Genomic DNA, 12,312 nt, shown 5'->3' on the forward strand with positions numbered 1-12,312 from the left:
TGTGTGTGTGTGTGTGTGTGTGTGTGTGTGTGTGTGTGTGTGTGTGTTGGGTTGTTTGCGGGGGCCGAAGGCTCGATGTCTTCCTTGCAACCAAAGCAGCGCCGGAGCTATGCTCAGTGTGTCTGTACACGCGTACCTGTCATTTCAGAAGAGCCCCCTCATGCATTCCCCGTCTGCCCTTCCATATTCCATCTTCCCCAAACTCTGTCCTGTCATTGTAGTAACGGAGGGTTTGGGGTACCTGCGCCCTCTGTCCCCTTGGCTCCAGGAGCCCTCTGGAGGGGGTGGGGCGAGGAGCCGGCCACCATATGGCCTGGCACTGGAGAGCTTTGGGCGCCGGACGGACCAATCCGTCATCCCTGAGCTCTTCTCTCCAGGTGACTTCCCTAAATCTTGTGTCCTTTGCTTGTCCCTGGGGATTACAGCTCTTTCCTTCTCCCAAGCCCTGCACAAACCCCCCAAAACATTCTCTGTGAGCATTTTAGCCTCAGGTTGCCCTTGGGGGCTCTTCTCTCTAATTCCTTTTGGGGGAATCCCCGAAACCTCCACTGGGAGGGAGAGGCGAGAAGGGGAGGGAGGAGTGGCGAATGGTGACAAGCTCTGTGTCCCCCAACCGGCTGAGGGCTGAAGGGTCTGGCACCAGGGTAAGTGGCTAGATTTCACGATAAAACAGGTTCTGAGGTGGACACGCCAGTGTGGGGGAGACACCAGTTCTTTCAGCCTCAGAATAACATTTGTTCACAATGGCAAGGTGGAAGAAGCCCCACAGCTCCCCGTTATAGTCCCCATTTAAGGATTTTCCTAACCACCTCTATTCAGAATAAATTTTCTGTGTCCAGAGGCAAGGTGGTACTCTAGCCTTCCACTCCCTAAATCTTTGTCTTTTTTCCTTTATATATCTTTAAAAGCTTCAGCTAAAAGAGGAATCTGGTGCCTCTCCAGCTGTGTCTGGGGCTTCCCGTTCTACCCCTAGTTTTCATAAGACGGGAGGATTGTACTGCAGAGTATATGGGGGGAAATCCCGAATATTCCTCCCCACGTATTGTATGATCCCTTCACTAAATGAGAAGGGATTTCTTCCAGGGATATTTAAGCTAATTTAGGAAAGGGTTCCCTTCTCCCCAACATCAACCGAGCTGCCCAAATAGGAGATAGTTGGATGTCCTACACTTCGGGAAAAAGAAAAATTGGTCTTTGGACTGGCGGCATGGGGTTTGGAGATGCCTCTTGGGCGGAAGGATTCTAGGCTATCATTGAGAAGTTCTTGGGCATTAGATGTTAGGAAGCAGTGGGAAGCCTTGTGGTAAGGGACGGGAAAGTGGAAAGCTGTGCAGGCCTCTGAAAAATTGCTGACTCTTGGAAGTCCATGACACACCCTGACCCTATCCTCCTCTGAGCCCCTAGATCCTTATTGTTTGTGTTTGAGGGACCAGACACCCCTCTAGGGAGATAGATGAGTTCTAGTAGGGGTGGGAGCTAAGGGCTTCCCCAGTGCCCCGACTTGAACCACATTAAAATCCCATCTTCTGTCAGGGGCCATGCTCAGGGAGTGCAGGAAATCCAAGGATCGGTGGGTGGGTTTATGTACGTGTGTATGTATGTTCCATTCCAGACTACCTCCTGGGTTTATAGAATTTGGATCAGGGCTGCTGCTGACGCAACTTCCCATTGCCGGCTTTGACTCTGAAATCCTGAGAATGCAGAATCTGGCCCTATAATCTTTGGGAGGAGAGCAGGGCTGCCCCTCTCCTCTCCCCTCCCCTCCTGAAAGGATATTTTCTCTCCTTTCTCACCCTCATTCCCATCCCTCCCGTGGGGGGATCTGCTAGTCTGTCTGTAAAGAATGAAGGCCTACTCTGAAATTAACCCCCTTCACCATCTGGGGTCCCCTTTTTCCAGACAATTGGTTGTTAAGGTTTATAAACGAATGACTTTTGCAGCTGAGGCCGCTGTGGCTCCCCAACTTGCCTTGAAGCCTTTGCTCCCCAGGGATATTCTTTGACCATGTGATTTAGGGTTGGGAATAGCATTATCTCTGTTTATTTACTTCCTTCCCTCTATGATTTGTTTATTTCTGAGCATGAGCCCTTTTAAAAAGGGAGATCCCTGAGCATTTTGGGGAGGTGTGTATGTGTGTGTGAGTGAGATTGTGTGTGTGTGTGTGTATTCTTTGCAATGTTTCAGAGCTCATCCAGACTGCAAATCTGCCTCTAACTATCCCCTCCCCCAGCTGATGGGGGGATTAATGTGTTTATAGAAAGCTATTGTTAGCCTGGAAGGCCTTGACTCATCCATCTCACTAGTGGGAGTGGGGAGTACATAGGACCTGTCTGAAGTGCTGGGACAGGCTGGCTTCTCTTTTCCTCAGCCCAAATCCTAGGGTTGTACCTGTCAGATGCCATCGTAAAGCAGATTATTGGGCATGTAAGCAGAAGCACTGATAGCAGCTTTCCTTCTGAGCTAGATCTCTCCTCTCCTGAGCTATGGCCAGAGGAATCTTCAAGTTCTGTCCCTTCAATTTGGCCTCCATCTCCATGTCTCTCCTTAGATGGGGTTGACTGTCCTTTGCCTTCATTAACAATCCTCTGCAGCATTTTTAACCTCTTTCAGTGGAGGTAAATACTGTGCATATAATGCATATAATATTATTATATGCATATAATAACATATATGCATATAATAGGGATAATACATGTTATCAATCTCTACCTACCTCCACGTCTTCTCATCTCTCATTCTCACCTTGTTAGACTTCCAGAGGCTGGACCCTCCACCAGCTGGCCAGTACTAGTTAGATTAGTTTGTCAGAGGGGCTGGTAAATGGGTAGGTACCCCCTTCAAACATTTATCTCTGACAAAGAATTTGTTCAGAGCCATGAGATGGAACTAGGAGCTAAACTAAAAGAGAATGCTGGACAATTCACCATGTTTGAGTTGGAGGTGATCTTCGTTGAAAGGCTAAGGAGGTGATATTTCACCAACATTGCTTCCTTTCCAGTGGTAAAGAGGTGGAAGACAAGGAGTAGTTCTGAGACATCTCTAAGCAACCTAAAAGACAGATTTAATAGAATCCCCAGGCAGGGCTCCAAGAATATAGTGTTCTTCCATCTTCATTCTCCTAGCCTTTCTGTTTGTCCAAAATTAATTCTTCTGTGATAGTTCCCCAGTTCAGTGACCTCTCCCTCTTCTAAATTCCTCTAGCTATCTCTTACTTTTATGAGAGATGGTATGACACAGACAAAACAGACAAACAAAAAAAACTTAAAAGAAAAAAACAATAGACCAGGGGGCAGAGTCTGTATGTCTTTCTTTCTGTCTCTCTCTATGTCTAAATTTATATATCTTTATCTATGCATATAAATGACAGTCTGTGAATGTCATAGAATCAGAATCATAGAAATTTTGAATTCGAAGAGACCTAAACCACCATTTATTTCAACTGCTATGTGAACAAGAATCCTTACTGCTGATAAGTGGTCAGTCATCCAACTGTTTCTGAAAGACCTCTGCTTAAGGGAACACAAAACCTCCAGGGCCATAGTGAGCATCAAATGAAATTAATGTATGTAAAGCACCTTGCAAACCTTAAAATCTGTATTAATGTCAGCTACTATTAGGGTCATTTTGGTTTTACTTCGGAAGGCAATCCTTCTCACTTATAGGTGTCTCGTTACTAGGAAACATGTGAGTGTGTGAATTGAGGCTGCTAGGTAAGGCAGTGAATCTCGCTCTGGGTCTAGAGTCAGGAAGACCTGAGTTCAAAAGTGACCTTAGATGTTTATTAGCTGTATGATCTTGGGCAAGTCAGTTAACCTCTGTTTGCCTCAATTTCCTCAATTATTAAAAAAAAAAAAGTAAAATGCTTAGCACAGTGCCTGGCATGTAGCCCTTCCCCTTCTTCCTGAATATATTAACAAAGGAACCTGGTCTTCTATTCTTATTCCTTCTTAACCGTCATCATCTACAGGGATATATACAAATCCAGACTGAAGCTGCAGAGTTCCAATTCCTTATAAGGTTCCTTACAAGATATACTTAAATGTGGAGGGCCCTGAATAACAGGTTAAAAGACTTGATCCTGAAGACAGTGTCAACTGTTCATGATTTTTTTGAGCATGGAAATCATTTGTTGAGAAATAAAGGAAGGAACAAAATATGTAGCAATAAAAATATTTTTGGACTTTTCTTGAGCTGAAAGTTGGGTACTTGGAGTTCCATTTGAAATGAAAGTAAATGCAAAGAACTCTAGACTTAATGACATTGTAGCTCTGCCATATACTAGTCATATGACTGTGGTCAAATCACTTCACCCCTCTGGGCCTCTAGACCTTCATCTGTAAAATGGGGATAATCATACCTAAATTGTTTGCCTTTTAGATTTGTGGTAAAGGAAGTGCCTTGGTAACTTGTAAAGTTTCATGTATCATCACAAATCACTCAGGACAAGCAATGGTCTACTATGTGCTTTCATGTTTATTATGTTTCTTTTATGTTTACTGTTTAAGAGACTACTTTGGAGGATGAAAGGATATATTTTTGTAATTGAATAAAAGTACTGTGATGTAAAACATCTTCTGGACAACTCTAGTATCACCTGGAATGATGAGATGATGTGGATTTATTTCCTCCTGTTCCTCTCACATAGTTTTAATATCTTCCCTTAGGTCTTTGTAGTCTGGGAATATTTAATATCACATAGTTCGGATATTGTGAGTATTGGGTATGTAAACATCTATTTAAAATGCTATTCTTTATTAAAAAAGTAAAGGAGTGACCATAGTGTATCAATCAGTCAGCTTTTATTAAGTGCCTACTATGTGCTAGGATGCAAATACAATAAATGATGCAGTCCTTCCATATAGAATAATGAAGAAAAGAATTGCAAATAAATACAAAGTCATTTGAAAGGGAAGGCAGAAGCACTCCTGGAGATCAGAAAAGACTTCATGTTGAAGTCTTTGATTTGAAGGAAGACAGGGAGTCAAAGAGACAGAAGTGAGGAGGGAAGAGTACATTTTAGGCACAAGAAGCAGTGCCAAGGCAGAAAAAGGATAAAATATCATATGTGAAGAACAGAGAGGCCACTTAGGATGAATTGAAAAGTATTTCATTATATTCATGTGTCATACTTTTGCTTAGCAATTTCCCAAATGACAGGCATCCACTTTAATTTGCAGGGTTTTTTGTATTACAAAAAATGTTTCTGTGAATATTTTGGAACATGTAGAGTTTTTCTTTCTGTCTTTGATCTCCTTGGAAGTAGATAGATGCCCAGCACTAGGTTTGTTAGGTCAAAGTATATGAATAATTGAGTGACTTTCTTGAATAATTCCAAATTATTTTCCAGAATGGTTGAACCAAATGACAGTTGTTGGGTTAGTTTAAAAATAAAATTAATTTAATTTTTAAAATTTTAATTTAATGAAATTCACTCCCTTCCTGAATATATTAACAAAGGAACCTGACCTCTTATCCTTACTCCTTCTTAATCTTTATCATTTTAATATTATCACAAATCCAGATTGAAAGCTGCAAAGTTCCAATTCCTTATAAGATTCCTCACAAGATATACTTAAATGTGTAGGGCCCTGAATGCCAAATTAAAGGACTTGTTTCTGATTTAATTTAATTTTAGAAATTTTATTGGGGTGGCTAGGTGGTTCAGTGAATAGAACATTGGCCCTGGAGTCAGGAAGACCTGAGTTCAAATCCGACCTCAGACACTTAACACAAAAACTAGCCGTGTGACCTTGGCAAGTCACTTAACCCTGATTGTCCTCCAAAAAGCAAAAAACAAAATAAAACAAAACAACAACCTCCCCCCCCCAAAAAAGAAATTTTATTGCTGCCTCTTATCTTTGTATCACATTGATTTCTGAATATATTCCCCCCCACTCTCTTTACTATTTGACAAGACTTCTCTTGCAAAAAAAAAAAAGGCTGAAAAAAATAATCTTTCTGATTGTATCCAATAGCACACGTGACATTCCACATTTTAGGTTAATTTTTGTAAAATAATTCCAACTGCTGGCCAAATATTTTCAGTTTGACATTCTTGTGGCACCTTCGACTCAACAAGTCCAAAGTATAACTTATCACCCTCACCCTCCTCGCTAAACCTATCTCTACTCTGTCCCTTCTCTGTGTCTGTGGAGGGTGCCAGCATCCTTCTGTTTATTCAAGCTATAAACCTTGGCTCTTTCCTGTCCCTCACCCCACATATTTAAATTATTCCTAAGCCTTTTTGATTCTACACTGACACATCTTCCATCTGTCTCCTCTCCACTAATGTGGCTGTTCACTACTCTAATTCAGGATCCCATTGCCTCTTATTTGGATTATTGTCATACCCTCCTAATTGACCCTCTGTGCTTTCTCTCTTTCCCCTCCCTCTTTGATTCATTCTCCCAATAATTGTCAAAATAATCTTCCTAAGGCACAGATTAGATTATAGACCTCCCTGCTTAAAAACCTGCAGAGACTTCCTCTTATCTCCAGGGTGAAATTTAAACATCTTTAAAAAATGCAGCTAGGTGGAGTAGTGGATAGAGTACCTGACTTAAAGTCGAGATGACCTCAGTTAAAATACTACTTTAGAAATTTATTAACTGTGTGTCCCTAGACAAGTCACTGCACCACTTGTGCCTCAGTTTCCCCATCTGTAAAATGGGGATAATAATAACACACACATTTCAGGTTTGTTGTGAGGATCAAATGAAATAACATGTGAAAAACCCCCCCAGCACTTTGAAAACCTTAAAAAAACTATGTGAAAAGCTAGTTATTTTTATGATGCTTAAAGATTCTTTGTAACTTGGCACCATTTTGCCTTTCTAGCTTTATTTCACATTTCTTCCCTTTGCACATTGTATATTTCAGTCAAACTGCACTAGAGTCCTTAAATTCAATATTCCATCTGCTGACTTGGTGAGTTGGCCAGCTGCCATGTCTGCATTGCATGCCTTCCTCACCTCCCTCTTTAAAAACTTCTTTTTTCCAGGCTTAGCTCAAGTGTCCCCTCATCTAGGGCTTCCCTGATTTCTCTGGCCTTCCTTCCTCCTTTGTTAGGATTCTTTCCCTCATATTACACTTACCTATGGATGGATGTGTTCTGTCTTCCAGTGGAATGTAAACTCTTTGAAGACAGGGACTGGCGCGGTCTTGTATTGTATCCCCAGAACTAAGTATAGAGATTGCAAATAGTAATAATACATTTGGTAATTTGAAGCCACATATTGTAGAGAAGGGCTCTAGAACAGACTGCACACTGTTGAAATGTATGGTCTTCTGGTGTGGGTGAGGTAGGGGATTGAGTTTCATCAAATGATTTCTTGCAGAGGAGCTGGTGAGTAACAGAATAGAGAGATATTTATACATCCTTTGAGGAGAGAGAAGAAAGAGTAAAGTGGTCCACAGGAATTTTAATTGACTCTTGGTTTGACTTGTCATAACTGTGTACCAATGGACTGTGATAGCCTTACTTGCATTTGATGCTTTCTACCAAAACTTGTGTTCACTTTTTTTAGATTTTTCTATTTAATTAAAAATTCAATTTTATTTTATTTTCAGTTCCAAACTTCTCTCTCTTACCTAAACCCTCCCCTCACCCATTGAAAAGGTAAGAAATACAAAACCCGTTATAAAGATGAAGTCATGCAAAATGTGTTCACTTCTGAAAGTCCTCACACCAGCCTATTCAGCCCCATAGAGAAGGTAGATAGAGAAAACTTGTACCTCAGGCAATTTTCTCTATAAATTGGTGGTGTCAAATCTAGATTTTCCCCTTCTCTAGGTTTCTTTTCCCTGTTGTCTCCATTTTGTTAACTGTCAGGTTCCTTAGTTTTGTATTAAGGCACAGGACACTAAACTGGGAGTCAGGAGATCTGAGTTCTAGTCCCTTCCCTATGTCACATCTGATTGACTCACTGAACTATGTTTACTTATTAATTAAATGGAAAAGCTGACCTTGGGGTTAGGAAGATCTTAATTTAAGCATTGCCTCTGACACATGCTAATTTTATGGCTGAGAGCAAGTTTCAGTGTCCAAAGCAACTATCTAAGACTGTAAGTTGCAAATAAGTTGTAGATTTAGATTGGGAAAGAGAATGTCCATACCAGGAGTTCCTTTCAAAAACTATGAACCTGGAAGGTAGGATAATACTCGTCCTTGAAGGCAGGGACAATTTCTTATGTATTTACTGGTCTATGTGTTATCTATTTGTCCATTCATTCATTTATTTTTTTGTCTTTCTCAATTCATAGAAGACTTTATTGCACATAAAAAGTCTAAATAAATGTTCATTGACTGGTTGGGTAAAAGAATGAATGCTCTGCCAACATCATAGGATGTATTTGAGGATCAAATAAATTGCCCAGGCTTTGGGAAGGATAGAAGTGTCTGCTGTCTCTGGGATTTCATTGACTTTAATCATCTCTACTTGAATGACACTGTTATCTCTCTCTTCATCTCCTACACTTTCCTTCCATCCAGTTAAGGATCTTTGACCAACTTTAGAACTGTTTTAATTGGGTCTCCTGCTGCCATCTCAGATCAGTGCTAAGCTCATCTTGGAACTGGAGCCTTCTTCCCCAGCCATGGGTAGCCTAGGTTTAGACCTCTTTCTGCTATACCTGTATGACTTTGGACAAATCATTTTGCCCTTGTTATTTTATCTTATATTATGAACTCAGTCATTAGCTCAGTATGCTAGGAAGAACAAAACAAAGATTACATCTAAAACATTTCGTTGCATTCAGTTTGCTTTTTTAAAGTGTTTATCAAATTTAGCAGTAATAAACAAAATTGACCTTTTGTTTTCTTCTGTATACTTAAAAAAATGTCATATTGATGCTCTTTTATTCCCTTCATTTGTATCTCTCTCACTACCCACTCACTAACTTACCTATCTCCCTCTTCCCTGAAACTCTTTCTTCAAGCAAAAATAATTCAATACATTGCTGATATCTGAAAATGTATGTCTCATTCTATACCTTCTGGTCCTCTGTTGAGGAGTGGGAAGCATGCTTCATCATCAGTCTTCTGAAATTACTGCAATGACAAGAGTGGCATAGTCTTTTAGATTGTTTTCCTTTACATTATTATGGTCATTGTATAAATTATTCTCCTAGAGTGGCTCATTTCACTCTGCATCAGTTCTTACAAGTTTTTCTTGAATACATCATTTCTCATGGTGAAGTAATACTCCATTACATTCATTTACCACAGTTTATTTTCCCATTCCTCAATTGATGGGTACCTACTTTGTTTCCGATTCTTTGCTATGACATTAAATGGTGCTATAAACATTTTTGTACACTTGGGCCTTTTCCTTCATCTTTTCTTCTTTCTACAACCTTAGCACCTCTTCATCTGTAAAATGGAGGGATTAGGAGAAGAACAAATTGAATAAGAAGAGACAAAAGATACAAATAGAAAAGTTCTCTAATATTCTGATTGAGACTGTGTTTCTGACTTGGCCCCAACTAAATCGTCTTAAACAGATGAGACTTTTTCCTGGTTTGTGGAGTTTTACAGCTTTTGTCAATTTTCCTATATTGTTGCTGTGTCCTTCCAAATCTGGAGTGTTCTTCTTAGACTCTGACCTAAATTCTTCCTGCTCATCTTTGGGCTGCTTTCTTATTTTGGCCCCCAGGAGAGATGGGGAACCATGATTACTCCATCTTCTTTTTGGAATAGAGGGAAATTTTTCAATTCAACCAATATATACCTGTCATCAAAAGCTAGGACTGAGGTACTATGATCAGATCTTTCCTTTTCTGAAGGAAGGTCTAAAGAAGGGGTATGAAATCATCATCACAATACAAGATAAAGGAATCTTAGTTAGATCACAGTTCATCTGAAAAAAAGATTTGGAGAGTTTTGGTGAATTGTAAGCTCAATATGAGTTAACAATCTATGATAACCAAAAAAGTTAATTCAGCCTTAGGCAACGTTATAAGGGATATGATGTCCACATGGGAGATGATAGTACTTGGTCAATCACATTCTCTTCTGGGTGCCAATTTAAGGAAGGACACTGGTAATCAGCAAACATTTCTTAAGTGCTAGTAATGGGGATATAGAAACAAAAATGAGGCAATCTTTTTTTTTTTTTTTTGCCTTTTGGAGGGGGGGAAGGCAGGGCAATTGGGGTTAAGTGACTTGCCCAAGGTCATATGGCTAGTAAGTGTTAAGTGTCTGAGGCCGGATTTGAACTTGGGTTCTCCTGACTCCAGGGCCGGTGCTCTGCGCCACCTAACTGCTTCAATGAGGCAGTCTTTACCCTCAGAAATCTTATATTCTATCATAATAAGGTGAAGAGCATTCAGAGGATGGCAACTTGAATGATGAAGAGCTTCAGTCATTCCCAAATAAGCTAGGTTGTTTAGCTTGGATAAGAACAAGATTTATGGGAAACATGACTATTGCCTTCATTTAGTCCAAGAGTTCTAGCACCCTTCCCCTCCCTCCCCCCCGCTTGGTCACACACTTCTTTGGCAGTGAAATCTAGGGTCCATTTTTCAGAATAATGTTTGTTACCTACATTCATAATTGAAGAAGAGGTTAAATTTTAGTTAGAGGTTAATTGAGGAATATAATTTTGTTCCCATCCAGGTTCACAGATCCCTTGGGAGTCCATGAACCCCAGATTAAGAGGACCTCATTTAGTTAGTTAAGTGGTGAAGATACAAAGAAAATTAAAAGCATAGTCTCAGCCCCAAGGGGCTCACTTTCTAATATGGAGACAGCATGGAAATAACTATATGCAAGAGATATTGGAGGGGCTAGTAAGTGGAAGAAAGAGAGCCTAGATTTCCTACTTGGTCTCCCTACCCAGAGAGAAGTGGGAGAGGGAAGTTGCATTGAAGCATATTTCAGTGCAAGACAAAGGAAAATCTCCCTAACAAATAGCATTCTCTGAAAGTGAATGAAAGTTAGCCAACTGAAAGGTTGCTGGCTGGCTGGAGGGAGGGATCTCCCCCCTCACCAGAGGTCTAGGAGAGCTCTCCCAACTATGAGATCCTGTGATTCCCTGAGCGTTTTTGTTTCTTTGACTGTCAGCATTTGTGCTTTGTGTTTGTTTTTCAAAAGCATACCTCCTGTCAGAATCTCCTTTCAGGATTAACAGTGGAAGGAAAAAGCCATTATAAAACACTAAATTAATAAAGAATCAGGCAGGAAAACTTTGTAACTTAGTGAATGGAGCTGAACTGCTGGAGAAGTGCATTCAGTTTCTGGTTCAGGTTTTACATTTGACATGATGTAGGACCTTGGCCCAATTTCCTCCCCTCCCAGGGTGGCCTCACTGCCTCACACACCCCTGCCCCCTGCTACAAGGCAGAGCTTTGGAGCCCTTCAGTGAGATGAGAATTAGAAAAGGATGTTGGGACTCAGGTAAACCAAGGCCAAGGTTGTGAACTCCTAAGACTGTCTCCAGAAGCCATCACCACCAGCTCCATTCTTGTGTTTTTAGGCTGGACCTCCCAGGGATCGCAGTGTTTATGCAGCTGGGACACTGGAGGAACTGGAAAGCAACTTTGTGGTTTTCACTGTGTCTGACCTTCTGTCCTTTTTCCTTCCTTAACTCTTTTCCTTCTCCTCTTACCCTTCTTCCCTCTCAACTCAGCTGTCTACGGTTTCCTCCTGGGTTCTAGGTGGGTGAGACATGGGGATGGGGGCAAATAGGAACTATTGCTGATATAAAGACTGTGGGAACACAGATGCAGCAGTCTTGGATGCATGTGTAGGCAGGATAGGTGGAATACTCTAGAGTAGAATTAAAGGGGCACCAAAAATATCTCCCCCACAATACTGCTACTATGCCTCAATTCCACCATTAGTGCTTAACTCTTTGGGTCTTAAAGAGTCTCAGGGGTCTTCCAGAGTCCCCTTTGAATATGTATATATATATATCTTTGGTTTTAGCTCCTGGTTAGCTAGTTGACCATAGTGCTTCTAGGAAAGAAGGAAATCTTTGCCAGTCCAGAGTTTGTCCTGAGGCCCTGAGACAAGAGTGAGACCATTATAAGACCATATATTTAGAGCTGGAAGGACTTCCGGAGGTCAACTAATACAACCCCTTCATTTCATTGATGAGAAACTATAATTTGCCTAAGTAGACAGTGAATGGCAAAGATAGATCCTTTGACTTTCTTCTGTACTCAAACACTATTTAAATGGTGGTGGTGAAAAAGGGGAGAGAGAGACAGATAGAGGGAAGAAAGTATCTGGGGAGGCAAGGTGTGCAGACACCTTCCCATAGCCAAGGACTTTGGTCTTCCATGTTGGCTGATCCCCCACTAATACAGGTA

The 12,312-nt window shown here is 40.9% G+C and overlaps 1 protein-coding gene across 16 annotated transcripts in view; it reads left to right on the forward strand.

The window, feature by feature from the left end:
* The window catches only part of BIN1 (bridging integrator 1), a 135,396-nt gene that overhangs the window by 731 nt on the left and 122,353 nt on the right, over window positions 1-12,312 (forward strand). The window lies entirely within an intron of this gene.

Source organism: Petaurus breviceps, unplaced genomic scaffold (genome assembly GCF_028583685.1).
Source record: "Petaurus breviceps papuanus isolate PSGF00001 unplaced genomic scaffold, PetGlider_PUasm1.0 90731, whole genome shotgun sequence".
In the NCBI taxonomy this organism is placed as follows: domain Eukaryota; kingdom Metazoa; phylum Chordata; class Mammalia; order Diprotodontia; family Petauridae; genus Petaurus; species Petaurus breviceps.